Source organism: Microtus pennsylvanicus, chromosome 11, assembly GCF_037038515.1.
Source record: "Microtus pennsylvanicus isolate mMicPen1 chromosome 11, mMicPen1.hap1, whole genome shotgun sequence".
NCBI classification, from domain to species: domain Eukaryota; kingdom Metazoa; phylum Chordata; class Mammalia; order Rodentia; family Cricetidae; genus Microtus; species Microtus pennsylvanicus.
Genome location: NC_134589.1, coordinates 88,237,047 through 88,251,433, shown reverse-complemented (window position 1 = coordinate 88,251,433; position 14,387 = coordinate 88,237,047). Strand labels below are relative to the sequence as shown.

At 44.7% G+C, this 14,387-nt stretch overlaps 1 protein-coding gene and 1 long non-coding RNA gene across 7 annotated transcripts in view; both read right to left on the bottom strand.

The window, feature by feature from the left end:
- Crebrf (CREB3 regulatory factor) overlaps nucleotides 1-14,387 on the bottom strand; it is a 79,916-nt gene that overhangs the window by 51,190 nt on the left and 14,339 nt on the right. Inside the window, exon 1 of one of the 6 annotated variants that reach the window (XM_075941378.1) lies at nucleotides 11,877-12,025. The exons of 3 other annotated variants lie outside the window; for them this stretch is intronic. The gene's annotated coding sequence lies outside the window, so the exon portion shown is untranslated. Of the gene's footprint in view, nucleotides 1-10,532; nucleotides 10,598-11,876; nucleotides 12,026-14,387 lie in introns of those variants that run through there. 2 more of the 6 variants (XM_075941382.1, XM_075941380.1) reach the window with 2 other exon arrangements.
- LOC142859499 (uncharacterized) lies at nucleotides 1,582-2,730 on the bottom strand. The gene is made up of 2 exons (XR_012912207.1): nucleotides 2,067-2,730; nucleotides 1,582-1,634 (listed from the first exon to the last, which is right to left on the bottom strand). It is a non-coding gene; the product is annotated as an uncharacterized LOC142859499 (long non-coding RNA).

The window sequence follows — 14,387 nt, the reverse complement described above, 5'->3', positions numbered from 1 at the left end:
TAGTTCCAAAACTAATGTCTTTTGTGGGACAGAAATTGGGCAGCTTGGCTTACAATGAATGAAAAATCTCCGCGACCACAGATCCTTGGGGACAATGAGTCAGAAGTAAAGCACTCTTCATACACAATGAGGTCATTAAAAAGAAGTCTGCATTCAAACATTCAATACTTACTTATTGAGCGCAGCACTCCACGTGTGCCAAGTTATCTTACAATAGCTTCATAATTTGTATTAAAAACCACTAATATCAGATAATAAAAATATCAAAAGTTGAATTCTTTTTTTATTTCCCAGAAAACTCTGAATTTACAGGCCTAAAATAATTTTTGTTTAGGGAGAACAGGATGAAGAAATATAATTTAAAATGTAAATAAAGTAGGCAAAGGTCCATAGCTTTAATCCTAGCACTCAGGAGGCAGAGGCAGGTGGGTCTTTGTGAATTCAAGGTCAGCCTGGTCTACAGAGTAGGTTCCAGGACAGTCAGAACTACACAGAGACCCTGTCTCAGGAGAAAAAAAAAAGGAAAAAACCAACTCAATCCAGGCTTTGAACTGACATAAAATTCATTTATTCTAATTGTTTAAGGGAATCCAGCTCCTTCAACAGATGATTTTCTCAAGTGTTCTACAGAAATCTATAAAACTCAAGAAAAGGAATAAGAGCAGCAGCTTGAAAATTCACACTGGTGCAAGCTTCAATAAATACAGAGTATACACCAAGACCAGGAAATTCCTGAAGGTAGCCTCCCAACTCTAGCACTCCTGTCTTCAGGACTCTAGCTGCTCTTCAAAACTTACTATGCCCTTCTTTTTGGATTTCACCCCTTTTCAATAATGAAACTGGCTGTATCATAAGCATGATACTAAAGCAGCAGGTTTATAGCAGGTTTATAAACACAGGGCTAGAAGAACTACTGAGTGATATTTGCAGTTGCCTCTTTTCAAGTCAAACACAAAAGCTAAGTGTCACTTTGGTTTATTGCCCAGAAAGACTTTTATGAAAAGGAGATTTTAGATAAATACTCTACTTAAGATGAACACTGTGGTAGCATATCAGCATGATGATTTGAAGCCATCTTAGATGACCACTGAGTTTCACAGTCTGGGCTACATTAAGATATTGTCTGAGAAACTAACACTAGGGGCTGGAGAAATGGCTCAACAAAACAGGTTGGGCCTCTTCCAGAGGCCTGGGGTTTGGGTTCCAGAACCCACTTTGAGTGGCTCAAAACGGACTGACTATAACTTCAGCTCACGGGGATCCAACAACCTTTTTTTGTCCTCCATCAAAACCCATATGCATGTGGCATACACAGGTAAAAATAAAACTTCAGGAAAAAAACCTGGCCTAGTGAGATGGCTCCGTGGTCATTTGTTCTTATTATAGAGGACCTGAGTTTGGTTCCTAGAACCATATCAGAAACCTTATAACCACTTCTAACTCCTGCTCCAGAGGTTCCCATCCCCTCTTCTGGCCTCAGTGGGCACATGGCACATGTACGATACAGATCCCCTCTCTCTCCCCCTCTCTCTCTCTCTCTCTCTCTCTCTCTCTCTCTCTCTCTCTCTCTCTCTCTCTCTCTTTTTGGTTTTTCGAAACTGGGTTTCTATGTATCTCTGAAGCCTGTCCTAAAACTAGCTCTTGTAGACCAGTGTAGTAATTAGGGCGGCGGGGCTGCATCCCCAGCACCCCGGCAGCCTGGCTCGGCTAGCTTATGCCCCGAAATAACAACACACAAACTGTATTCATTTAAACACTGCTTGGCCCTTTAGCTCTAGCCCTTACTGGCTAATTCTGATATCCCGATCAACCCATCTCTAATAATCTGTGAGCACCGGTCTTACCAGGAAGATTCTAGCCCACGTCCATCCTGGGTTGGAGCTTCATTGCGTGTGTCTGCCCAGGAGCCAGGAGCATGGCGTCTCCCTGAGGCATCTACTCCGGAGAGGAGAGCTGTGGAGTCTGAGCTCACTTCCTCTTCCTCCCAGCGTTCTGTTCTGTTTACTCCTCCCACCTATCTTCTAACCAATGAGGACCAAGCAGTTTCTTTTTATTTAACCAATGACCTTCCTCCATCAGACCAGGCTGGCTCTGAATTCACAGAGATCCGCCTGCCTCTGCCCCCGAGTGCTGGGATTAAAGGCGTGCGCCGCCACCGCCTGGCTTAACCTCTATTTCTTTTATTTTTACCCTTAATTTTTGGCTTTTTGAGACAGGTTCTCTGTGCATCTTTGGCTGTCCTGGAACTCCCTCTGTAGACCAGGCTGTCCTTGAACTCACAAAGATCTGCCCCAGCTACATTTTTAATCTTTAAACAATAACAACAATAAAATCTAAAAGCAGTGGCTCAAGCCTATATTCCAAAGCTCAAGAGGCTGACACAGAAACAGTGCGTGCCTGTAATCCCAACACAGGGAGGAGTTCCAAAATCAGCCTCAATTACACAGTAAGTTCAAGGACAGCCTAAGATAGGGGAGAGATTGACTGGAAAAGAAGTAAAACTAAAAAGAAGTAAAGACTCAAAATGTCAGATTTCATAGTTTTTGTTTTTTTTTAACATTTTAAAATTTAATTGGTGGGGGAAGGGGAAAGGAAGGGAGGGGAGCAGAGAAAAATGTAGAGCTCAATAAAAATCAATTTTAAAAAAGTGAGTAAACCTGTGAGGGTGCCAAAAAATTTTAATTGACAGCACTTAATTTGGAAATTTCAATCACATTTCTAATTCCTATTATCATTCTCTTGCGGGGGGGGGGGTGGTGGCAGACCTAACCACACAGGGCACATACTCCCAAGAGGATGACCACTGAACCCTGGTGAGGCTTCCTCTAAACTATGCTCCCTAGTTTGCTCTACTCTCTCCCCAGACCATTCATACATAGGCATCTAAGCTGATAGATGCTCTAACTATTGATCTTACACACAGTCAATTTATGAAGATAGCCAACTTTAGGAATTTTCTCACAACAGTTTTTTTGCACGGATGTCAAGTAAAAGGTGGCTAATATTAGAAAAGTTATTTAAAAGACTAGCACAGCTGGGTGGTGGCAGTGGCACATGTCTTTAATCAATCCCTGCACTTGGGAGGCAGAGGCAGGTGGATCTCTGTTGAGTTTGAGGACAGCCTGGTCTATAAATCAAGTTCCAGGACAGCCAGGGCTACACAGAGAAACCCTGTTTCTAAAAACTAAAAATACTAGTACAAAAATGTTTTCACCCAGGCTGGAGAGATAGATGGTTCACTGGTTAAGAGCACTGACTGCTCTTCCAGAGGACCTGGGTTCAATTCCCAGCACCCACATGGCCGCTCACAACTGTCTATAACTCCAGTTCCAGGGAACCCGACACCCACGGCAAAACACCAATGCACACAAAGTAAGTTAAAAAATGTTTTCACCCACCATTCACAATGGCCTAAAACCTGGATCAACTCAACTACCAAAAACTGGTGAGCAGACAATCACTTATATGGCCACAGGATAACTTTCGAGGACCGAACTGACTCACAGGGAGGGCCTCTCAAGTGCATCAGCAGTCAGAGTCTGCAGTGCATGACTTCATTTATATGACATTCCATTGCTGACCATAACATGACAAAGCAATTTCATGCCTGGGGCCTGGGGCCTGGGACCTGTGGTGAGGAAGGAGGGCTAACCTCAAAGGAGGCACTGTACAATGACAGGAATATTACAGATTTAATCACAGCAATGGCTAGATGGTAGCATTTATTAAAACTCAAAATTCTGTTAACTTTTTGTCCCCCGCTTCCATTTTTTGGGGGGAATGGGAAGTATTGAATCTGAATGAAATTTCATTTATGTGACCTTCTTTAATACTGATTTAAAACAGGTATCTATCTGGGCATAGTAGCCCATCCTTGTAACCGCAACACTCAAAGAGACTCAGGCATGTGGATTACCACGAGTTAAAGGCCAGCTTGGGCTACAGAGTATTTCTCACCAGCCTGGGTCACATTATGAGACCCTGTGTCAAAAAGCAAAATAAGGTGGATGTGGTGGCAAACTTATTTAGTCCCAGTACTCAGAAGACAGGTGGATCTCTGGGAGTTCTAGGCCAGTCTGAGCTACATAGTGAGTGCAAGGCTAGCTAAGGCTACATAATAAGGCCCTGTCTCAAAAAAAAATAAGTTAAAAAAACAAAACAAAACAAAATAACAACAACAAAAAAAATGAAGGCTGGATAGACAGCTCACTTGCCACCAGGCTTGATGATCTGAGTTTAATTACTGCAGACCTACATGGTAGAAAAAGAGAACTGATGCCTAAGACTTTCCTCCATAAACACGCCATTGCATATATGCACACAGGTACACATTCATAAACAAATGCAACAGAAATAAAAGTAAATTTAGAAAGGGTAAAAAATATAAGTGCAACAGAAAAAATGAAAAAGCAAAATGAAAGAGTAAAAGTAAAACCTAAAAGTATAAGAAATGAGGATAAGGGTCAAAAATCACAGGTATTTAGGTACCTATAAATAAGAAAGAAGCGAAAGGTGGGTGGGTCAGATACTAGCCAGAGACTAAAAAAAAAAACTAAAAAGTAGGGAAGAAACCAAATGTGCTGGAACATGCCTAAAATCCTAGCACCTGAAGTAGGGAAAATGGCACAAGTTTGTGGCCCTTCTGAGGTCACTGTCTCAAAAAAAAAAAAAAATCTCACACACACACACACACACACCTCCCAAAAGAAAGCGTTGTGAAAAGAGAACAACTAATGAAAGTTAGAGTGTGTCGGAGTGAGATGACAGAGAGAGAAAAGAGAGAGACAAACCAGGAACTTAACCATTCAGAGCATTAGAGGACTCTGTGGAAGCAAAAGTTCTTTCCTCCTAAATCTCCTATATCCGCTCCCATGCCACAGCCCCAGTGTCTACACATCTTGTATACTTTCTCAATGAGACCAGAATGCTTCCCTTATCATTCCTTAGAACTTAGGTCAGTCCCACCCACCATTTCTGTGAAGACTCTCCATTCAACAGAGTTAAACACTAAGTTCTGAAATGCTGCCTTAACACTGGCTGCAGCAGTCACTGTGTCCCCTACTCTATGGACAACTTGTTTCCAAGAGTAAGAGCAAAAACTTCACTGAAAATAACTCTAAAAACCTGTTAAATGGGCCAGGCAATGTATTCGCAGCACTTGGGAGGCAGAAGTAGGTAGATCTCTGTGAGTTAAGGGCCAGCTTGGTCTACAGAATGAGTTCCAGGACAGCCATGACTATATGATGAAAACCTGACTCGAAAAGCCAAAAACCAACCACCAAACAGAGAAAAAACCCTCTAAAAGTTGGGTTCAAAAAATGGCTCAGTGGATAAAACGTCTGCTGCATAAGCACAAAGACCTGAGTTCATATCCCCAGTGCTCATGTAAAAGCAGGTGTGGGTGCTGTATCTGTAACCGCAGCCTTGCGACTATGTCTGGTTGGGGGAAACAGTAGTTTCCTAGAGTTTACTAGCCAGTCAGTTAGCCAACTCTAGGTTCAGTGGTAAGTTCTGTCTTAAAGTAGTCTACTTTGTGAAATCCGTACAATCATGCACACTCTTTGGAATTCTTTCTTTCCTTAATAAGTCTGTTCATTCTACTACAAAAAAAAAAAAGGAAAGTGAGAGGGTAATGATAGCTCAGTAAGTAAAGGTGTTTGCTATGCAAACCGGTTACTCTGAGGTCAATTCCTGAAACCCACATGAAAGTGGAAGGAGAGAACCAACTTCAAAAAGTTGTCACACCAAAATACACATAGCCACATCATATACGACAAGGGCATAAATCATGTGAGAGTGACTGAGGAAGACACTTCATCAACATCTGACTCCACAGCCTCCTACACATACACTACAAATACACACACACCACACAAAATAGTAGCATTGTAAAATTCCACATAATTCTTTTTGTTTGTTTTGTTTCATTTTTCAAGACAGGGTTTCTCTGGGTAGCTTTGGAGTACGACCTGAAACTCACTCCGTAGACCAGGCTGGCCTTGAACTCACAGAGGTCCGCCTGTGTCGGCCTCCCGAGTGCTGGGATTAAAGGCGTGGATCACCACCGCCAGGGTGACATTTACAATTTCTTAAACATTTATGTGTGTACATGCACAAATAAGTCAGAGAAATCTTGTAGGAATCTGTTCTCTTCCCACCAGTGGACTGAACTCAGGTAGGTTATCAAGTTTGGTGGTAAGAACCTTTACCCACTAAGCCAGCTCCTCAGTGCCCCCCATTTGACAACATGGATAGAAGGCCCCCTTGCTGTTTTAAGGTATTGAGTCTCTGTCAAAAAGATTAATTATTTTTATGTGTACGAGTGTTTTGCCTGGATGTATGCCTGTACCCACATGTAGAAAGTGACTGCAGCAGTCTGAAGAGAGTATAGGAATCTGCTGGAAGTTACAGATACTTGTGAGCTGCCACGTGGGTGCTGGGAACTATACGGGATTCCTCACAAGCACAACCAGTGCTCTTAGCCACTGAGCCAACTCTCCAGCCCCTCTACATGAATCTTATGAACAGAAGTACACGTACCCTCTAATTCTTCCCTATCATATGAACTTCTAAAAAAAATTTATTCTTGTAGTGTTTCAAAGTCCTCAGTGAATGGCAAGTCTGTGATAGAGAAGGTTGCAGGTTCATTAGGAAGAGCGAGCAGCAGCAAAGGTTTATTTAGAGCAGCACCTCAGACCCTCAGACACAATATTATACTCAAGGCACACGGAAACACCCAAGAAACCCAAAGGGTAAAATCAGTAAGCTTGACCGGTGTGGTGGTGCACGCCCCACCACTCAGGCAGGTAGAGCTCTGAGTTCAAGGCCAGCATGGTCTACAGAATGAGTTCTAGGACGGCGAGAGAGATACCCTGTCTAGAAAAAGATACCTTTAGTCACAGTACTCAGGAGGCGGAGGCAGGGGCAGGTGGAGCTTTTTGAGCTCAAGGCCAGGCACCATTACATAATTAGATCCTATTTTAAGAAAGAAAAGATAATTAAGTGAAAATACAATCCTGAAACAAAAGGTATCAAAGCACTGTTGGTGTTAAAAGTACAAAATAATTGGACATTGGTGTCTCATGTCTGTAATCACAGCACCTGAGAGGTGGAGGCAAGAATATCAGGAATTCGAGGCCAGTTTTAGCTACACAGAGAGTGCAAGCCTAGCCTGAGACTGTCTCAAAAGAGAGACATGGAAAGAAGAACTGGATAACTAGAATTAGTAAATCAATAGCAGTTTAGAGAATGGCTTACAGATTTTGGAGGGAAAGGTCAGAATCTGGTAAAAAGCAGACACGATGTGGCTAGTAACGGAACAGAGGAGTACTGCAGTCAGGAAGTAAAATGGAAGTCCTCTGCATCTCTCCTAGTCTACTTTGTCTCACAAGTACGAATCAGAGTAGCCAGCAAGAATGATTTTACAGGCCAAGCAAGACAGCTCAGTGAATAAAGGCACTTGCCACCAAACATGACAACCCGTGACAGGACGCACAGTGGATAGGAAGGAAAGACTCCTGAAAGCTGGATCTCATCTTCATGTGCATGCTGTAGCACACTTGTGCCTGGACACGCAAATGCAATACAAATTTTTGTATTTCTCTCCCCCACAAAAGGGACCTTGTTATAAAAATTATCTTAGCTGGGTGGTGGTGGCGCACGCCTTTAATCCCAGCACTCGGGAGGCAGAGGCAGGCGGATCTCTGTGAGTTTGAGGCCAGCCTGGTCTACAAGAGCTAGTTCTAGGACAGGAACCAAAAGCTATGGAGAAACCCTGTCTCGAAAATAAAAAAAAAAAATTATCTTAAACCAGATGTGGTATGGTGGTGCATTCCTTTAATCCCAACACTTAGGAGACAGAAGAAAGCAGATCTCTGTGAGTTCAAGGCCAGTCTAGTCTACACAGTATGTTCCAAGACAGCCAGAGTTATGTAGAGACCCTGGCTCAACCCCCAATGCCGCCATCCAAAACCCCAATTATGACAAACCAATAATATACAAGGCTCTTGCCAGCATGGTAGTAAATGCTTATAATTCCCTATTGGGAAAGGCAGGAGAATTAGGAACTCAAGGTCATATTTCTGGCCAACAAGAGACCCTATCTCAACAAACGAACAAAAATGACACAACAACAAAACAAGTTGTAGCCCAGGCTGGGCAACAAAGTGGAGTTCAAGGCCAGCTTGGCTAAATACCAAGGCGCAAGTCTCAAAAAGAAAAAAAAAGCACCTTTAAAACAAACAGAACTAAACCAATAGCTACTTAAAAGTTTCAAAACATCTACATGGCTGTAAAATTCTAAAATAGGATGGTGCCCTGTGTTCCTATAGTGAACTTTTCAAGGCAGGAGATTCTGACATTAGACTATTGAGCCAATGCTATCTGAAGTGTTTATTCACATCTCCTGCAATCCCTTACACCTGAGCACTTCAGAGGTTATCGATGGCCATGGGCTACCAGTAGGCACAGCTTGCTCCTATAAACAAAGTTTTATTGGAATATAGCTAAAATGCATTCTCTATGGTGTCTTCTTATCAATCATCACCATGCAGAGCTGAAAAGTCATTATAGAGATTATTAAATATTTACTATTTAATTCTATGCAATAAGAAGTTCAGTTACTCCTGTCCTGGCTAATTAGAACCAACAACTAGGCACTGTGACATATCTCTATGATTCCAGTAACGCAGGAGGCTGAGGCAGGAAGATCAAAGCATTCAAAGCCAACCTGGGCAACATGGAAAGACCATACCTCACAGGACCAAACAAAAGCAGTGTGACAAATTTTGAGTGGGAATGTTTCCCTTGGAATGAGACATTACTGCATGTCAGCGAGACCTTTCCCCAAAAAGTCAGGTACAAACCTAACTGAAAATAAAACTACTAGTGAATCTCAAAATACCATTGTTAGTCTTGACTAAAGATTACACTTTAAAAGTAACAATGAACTTTATTTACTGTTTTAAAAGCCACTACTCTGTCAAGTGTGGTGGCTAGCACCTTTAATCCCAGCACTCAGGAGGAAGAGACTCTTAGTGCTCTGTGAGCTCAAGGCCATCCTGATTTACACACAGTGAGTTCTAGGACAGTTAGGGCTTCCTAACAGAGAGACCCTGTCTCAAAAATAAACAAAGAAACAGAAATGAAAATCACTACACTAACTCAATAAAGATACAGTGTCTCTGGACTCGCTGTCTCTGGACTCCCACAATCCCTTGTTCTAGTCCCCAACACCAGCGACTTTTATCAATTATCCTTTTGCTCTGGAACTTAGACCAGCCAAATAGGTTATTTTCTTCTAAAAGTTTGTTTTCACTTTGTTATAAAACATTCAGAATGACAAGATAAATGAAGAACCCAAAATTGGTATTCTTACTATACTAAAAATTCCAGAGCTAGGCACAAGGTACTTGTCTGTAGTCCCAGCATGAAGAAATACCTGATGCCCTGGAGTTCAAAACTAACTGGGCTACAAAGTGAAAAACCTTGTCTCAACAATAATAATGATTCTTTACGCCCCAACGCTTACTAATTTACTTACTTACAATTTCTTAAACCCTAAAGTATACTAAGCATATAAAAGAATTTTAATCAAAATAAATTGTGGTGTAAATATTTGCCATTCTTAAGAAATTACTACATAAGCAATTGAAAACTGTCTTGAATATAAGTATTCTAGGTATCAGTGAAACAATTAGTTATATTCTTTTATAACCGATCATGGCATTATGGCAGATTGGGACTTAGCAATACAATATTAAGTCATAGAATATAGGGCTAATATTTCATCTACTAGAAAAATTATACTTAGCGTGGCAGTGGTGGCGCATGACTTAATCCCAACACTTGGGAGATAGAGGCAGACAAATCTCTGAGTTTGAGGCAGCCTGGTCTACAGAGTGAGTTCCAGGACAGTCAGGGCTACATAGAGAAATCCTGTTTCAAAAACAAACAAACAAACAAAAAACAAATAAACAATAAATAAATAAAAATTAGGCTATACTTTTAAAATATATCAAATAACCTAGGGTTATATTTTTTACAGTGTTTTAGCAAAACCGAGGGTCAGTCACATAAAACTAATACTAAAGTTGATGAATAATTTATTTCCCATTTGTTGAGATTTTTCTTCAGCTCAACTCTTGAAGAGCATCCCAGGATAATATATCTGCAGTGTGTTCCTACTCCTAAGTGCTCAAAGATGCATCAGTAGCCTGGTACCTTTGACAATACAAATGTGGTCGCAGGTTGTAAGCTCACGTTAATAGAAACTTAAATAAGCATTTAACAAGGCTAGCATGGAACCAAAACAATTCCAACACAAATAAGTGATTTTCTAATTCCATAACCACACCATTTTCTCCTTGTGTATGTCTCCATTATTTTAGATTAGATAACACTGAAAGATGCTATTTTAAAGTACAATGAAATGGCAGTCATTTATTTTACCATAGATCACGAGATTTACAAAAAACAAAAACAAAAAGCCTCTTCTGCTTTTTAAAAGTTCAGACTTTGTTCCTCTTTCTCACCTGCTGGTACTGGAAAGACAAAAGTCCTAAAGATCTTTCAAACCTAAATACTTTTCTCACGAATCAGTTTTCTCATGAAGTTGATGTATGTCAGCTTCCAATGTATTTGAGCAAGAGAGGAGACGCACAGGGGCCTGATCTTTGGGAGGCGTCCACATGAAAAAAAAAATGGGAACCCCGCCCAGCCCTCAACTTTCTCTGCTTTTCCAGTCCCCGGTTTTCTCTTTGCAAAACCCAGAGATGCCGAAGTTCCTGATTGACTGCCTCTACCCGAGGCCTGGTAGAGAAACAAACCGCTAGTTACCCAAATACCTCCTTAAGGTAGTCATAAGACTCAAGCCTGCTCAGAAACAGCAGAAAGGTTTGCTTTCTTGGGTTAAAGGAGGGCGATTACAGGGTTTGGCGGCAGGATTTGTCAAGCAAGCGGAGGGCCGAGCAAGAGAGAGAAGCCAGAGACTAAGCTCCATCTAGTCCCAGGAACCGCCCCCCGGGAGGCTAGACTGCCCTCGGTACTTCCCGGCCACCTCCACTCGGGAGCAGCCGAGCCGGGTCGGGCTCCTCGGGGCGGTTTCCGGGTCCGCAGGGACTCCAGTCAACACCCGGCCCGCCCCCGGCCCGGCTCCCGGCCCTTAGCCCCCGCCCCGCTCGCTTCCCCCCCCCATCCCCGTCCCCTCCCATCTAATATGGCCGCCCCGCCCGCCCCACCCCCAGCACAGCCTAACTTACTGGGGGCCGGCGGCACCGCCCTCCTGCGCCCATTGGACACAAGGTCCCCGCTCCCCTCCTCCATTGGACAGCACCGGCCGCCACTCGCCTGCGAGGGCTCCGCCTCCGGGCCGTTCAAGCTGCTTAGAGAGGACATATAAACAAATCCCGAGAGGGAGGCCCCCGTCGCCCGCCGCCCCCAGGGAGGGGCGGAGGGGGGGGGGGAAGCCGCGGCCCTACGACGCCCCTGCCCGGAGTTCGCCAGGCCCGCGCCTGTCCCCAGCCCTCCGAGCGCCAGCCGTGCCGGCCTCCCTCACACGCCCCTCTCCTCCCCTCCCTCCCGGCCCCTCCCACCCGCTCGCCGCTCTGACAGGCCGGCTGCCGGCAGCCGCGGCCCCCCGCTCCCGGGCGCGCAAAGGGCCGGACCCCGGAGGGGACGGACCCCCGTCCGCGCGCCCGCCTTTTATGTAACCGTCGGCCGCGGCAGCAGCCTGGCCCGGCTCGCACCGGCGGCCCGGTCCCGCGCGCCCTCGGCCCGGCGGCCCCCGCCCCGCTTGGCCAGAGCCGGACACCCGCGCCTCACGCTCGTAACTCTCGGCCGCCGCATCCCGCCCGCCCGTGCGGACGCTCGGCGCTCACCTGAGGCTGAGGGTGGCTCAGGCGCTGGGTTCGACCGCGCTGCCGCAGCCGCGGCCCCTCTCCATGCTGCCTCGGGTTTGTTTTGTTTATGTCCTTCCTGACGGGTTCCCGGAAATCGCGTGACTCGCCCCCCTCACGTGGGCCGCGGCGAGGAGGAGGAGGGAGGCGGGGGCCCGCCGCCCCGGGCCAATCGCGAGGCGTCCTGAAGCCTGGCCAATCGGGGGCTCAGTCCGGCCGGCGCCCTGTCACGTGACTCCAGAGGGGCGGGTTGCCGGGGAAAACCAGGAAGAGAGGGCGGAGCGGGGGCTCCGAGACTGCTGCTGAGCGTGGGCGTGGGCCGCGGGGACTGGCGAGCTGCAAACTCGCGTGCGCGAATGATGTTCTTTTCAGAGGCTTCCATATTCAGCCTGTAGGCTCAGAACTAAGATGAGGCCCGAATGCTCACTTTACATCTAACTGAACCACAGGGGACTAAAGGAATTAGTTAGTAGGTGGCTGCATAGATCTTGTTTCGTAAATGACATCCCGGTTTCCCCAATAGAATTGGCCTTATTCATCGACTAATATTTTTAAGTATGGATCCCAAGATCTTGGATCAGGTGCTTGCACCTTTGAGATCGGAGCTGTATTCAGCTGAACAAACTGTTACTCGATGCTCTCCAGACAAGCCTGTCTCACCAGTGATCCTGTAATTTGCTTACGACTCTTAATCCTGTTGACAGTTTATTGGATGTGAATTACGTGGTAGATTCATTATCTCAATAGTTCTCCCAACAGGCATACAATAAGAGAACCATTTTTCAAAAGGGGAAAAAAAAACCTCAGAGGAATCGTTTGAGGAAATAACCTACTTAGTTATTACAGCTGTTTCCAGAATTCTCTTTATACTCAGGATCCTCCTGTCTTAGTCTTCTGAGTGTGGGGTTATAGGTCTGCACAGCGCGCGCGCGCACAAACACACACACACACACACACACACACACACACACACACACGAACACAGAAAACGAATTTTCTTAAACAGGAAAGAAGATTAAAGGTCAGAGAAACTTCATCAGATTCCCTTCGAATATCAGTTCTCCCTTGGGAGTACCCACCACTGAAAATGTGGCTTCGAAGCTGGGGATAGTGGTTGACCCTGGTTATTCCAGCACTCAGGCGGCGGAGGCAGGAGGATGTGACATTTATACTTAGCTATCCTGAGTTGCATGGCAGTCAAGTCTTCATGAGACCAGGTTTCAACCCACTCTTACACCCCCCCCCAAAAGAACCCTCCACCCACGGAGGCATGCAGGCACTTTGTAGAGTATCAATGTCACAGTCATGTACTGGGATGGGATGTGGTGACATGCATCTGTGACTCCAGTACTGGGAAGCCTGGGGCAGGTGGATCTTCAAAGCAAGCCCGAGCTACATTGTGATGGACTCCCTGATTCAAAAGCAAACAACTATGGATTTGGGAATAAAAACGATTTGCCTAGATCATGATCCTGAGTAAGGCGGAGTGGGAGTAGCAATGTCATTCCTCCTCTGCCCTCCATGCCAGACATACAGCCGGTCACTATGCTACTGACTTAGTAACAGTCTGGATCGGAATCTTTGTCTCACCACCTGTGAACCAGTACAAATGATGTAAGTTTGATGAAGCTGAATTTCTACCTTTGTAAAACTGGAATTGGTGTGAGAACTGAGTGAAATAATTGGCATAGGGTTGGTAAAATGGCTTAGTGGGTTCAGCACTTGTCACAAATGTGAGGACCTGAATTCAAATGCCCAAAACCTGTGCAAAAGCTGGCTGTGTATCAGGAACATCTGTAATCCCAGCACTCTTGCAGGGAGATGGGAATCTGAGATAGGAGAATCTCCAGAGACTCATAGGCCAGCCAGTGATAATGAGACCCTGTCTCAAACAGGGTGGAAAGCAAGAACGAACACCCAAGGCTGGACACCATGACACGTGTGCATGCCCACATTCACACACGAGTGCAAGCATGCATGCACATATACTGTATACACATATGCATATATAAAATAAAAAGATTGTTTAAAAATCAAGTCATATAAAGCACTTACCAGAATGCCTGGCATATAGCTAGTACACAACGCACAGTAGTACTATTAGACTATTTTAAGAGCATCATTTAGAAGGCCAGCTGTAAACTAAATAGCAAGTAAGGATAACTCTATACAACTCAGCAATTTAACAGCCACTAAACCAGACCAACCTTAAACTCATGGCATTTCTGCCTCTGCCTCCTGAATACATGTATTACAAGCATGAACCACCATACTAGGACACCAGATTAATAGGTAACTATGGATGCATAGGAGAAAAGGAAAACAGTATGTCTCTCTCCCAGAATGCCAAGCACACCGTAGGACCCCCAATAAATGAGTATTTACCACATGGTACCTTAGCAAATTCTAATTATCTTGGTAAGTCTGACCATAGCTCTTTTGAACTTCCCCCATTAGGTGGAATGGGAAATTGGAAATCCAATAGAAAAACAT